Below are 1,348 nucleotides of genomic sequence, written 5' to 3'. Positions count from 1 at the left end.
CAAACACCGTCACCTTTTTGCTTCCGCATTTTAAGACACAGAATATTTTAAAAAATAGAGAAAAAAAAAAGAAAAGAGCTATATGACAGAAGATGTAAAACTCGTATACTTACTTCAGTTAGAATTCACTTTTCCTTATTAAAACTACAGACGCTTTCAAGTTTTTTTTGTTGTTGTTGTTTGCTTTTTAGTCTTAATCAGATTTTTAGAGTCCCGGTCATTATTAAATTGGTCCAAGGTTTAGCTCATGTCTAACTTCCGCTTTCGACGGAAGCACTTAATAGTAGGAGAAAGAGACACGGGGGGAGGGGGGTGTTGGTAACAAAGACACGCCAGTTTTCCTCCTAATATTGGTTGATATTCAAGCAAAGAGAAATTGATTGAATCAATTCAAAAATTGTATAAATTTGATAAAAAATATATGTATAAGTATAAATATATATTTTTCTGGGATCAGATGTTGCTATAATATATATATATGTATGTGTATGTGTATGTACGTGTGTGTGCATATGAGTGCGTATCTATATATGTGTATGTGTACATATATGTGAGATGTGAGGTGTGTATGTATGTATTATGTATGTATGTATGTATGTATATATATAAATGTGTGTGTCTACGTGCACGTGAAAATTTATTTTAATGAATTTTCTTTACCTGCTATAAGAGGATGTAACTCAATCAAAGTGATTAACTAATAAGCTATTATATTGCGTAATTGGGTCGCTAACGCAATCCGAAGTAAAACATACAGAATAAAAATCTCCCATACAGTTTGTAACATCTCCAAACCGACAATGTTGTCGGCTGCTTATATCGGTACTTTATCCCTCCCGCCACACTTAAGTCACACACACGCAGCAGATTCTGTCGTTCTGCTGTTATTTCTTTCACCTTACTCTGTCTATATATCCATCACTCTATCTGCCTATCTATTTATCTTTCTTACCCTCTCTCTTTTTCTCTCTCTCATACCTATCACTCCTTCTATTTTATAGGCTGCCTACTATTACTTCTCTCTCTATCTCTGCCTCATAATTGCACTGGCCTTCTCTCTCTCTCTCTCTCTCTTAAATTAATTCCTTCTCTCACTCTTTTTTGTCTCTTTAACAAATGTTCTGTCTCTCCTGTTCTCTCTCCCTCTCTCTCTCTATCTATCTATCTTTCATGGTCTCTAATATTAAGATACCTCCTCTCTTTCGCTAGGACTGTCTGTTTCTTTATATCTATCTCTCTCTCTTTCCCTCTCCCTCTCATTCTCTCTCTCTCTCTGACTATTTGTATTATCTGGCTCTCTCTCTCTCTCTCTCTCTCTCTCTCTCTCTCTCTCTCTCTCTCTCTCTCT

At 35.6% G+C, this 1,348-nt stretch overlaps 1 protein-coding gene across 8 annotated transcripts in view; it reads right to left on the bottom strand.

Annotated features, from left to right (window-relative positions):
• LOC106880178 (sodium/calcium exchanger 2) overlaps positions 1–955 on the bottom strand; it is a 162,125-nt gene extending 161,170 nt beyond the window's left edge. For 3 of the 8 annotated variants that reach the window (XR_008265295.1, XR_008265296.1, XM_052972086.1), the window contains exon 1: positions 114–952. The gene's annotated coding sequence lies outside the window, so the exon portion shown is untranslated. Of the gene's footprint in view, positions 1–113 lie in introns of all 8 variants that reach the window. The other 5 variants (XM_052972080.1, XM_052972081.1, XM_052972084.1 and 2 more) reach the window with 3 other exon arrangements.
• Between the last annotated feature and the right edge of the window lie 393 nt (positions 956–1,348).

This window comes from Octopus bimaculoides, chromosome 12 (genome assembly GCF_001194135.2).
Source record: "Octopus bimaculoides isolate UCB-OBI-ISO-001 chromosome 12, ASM119413v2, whole genome shotgun sequence".
In the NCBI taxonomy this organism is placed as follows: domain Eukaryota; kingdom Metazoa; phylum Mollusca; class Cephalopoda; order Octopoda; family Octopodidae; genus Octopus; species Octopus bimaculoides.
The sequence above is the reverse complement of the archived record's forward strand: the minus strand, read 5'-3'. Positions and strand labels throughout refer to the sequence as shown.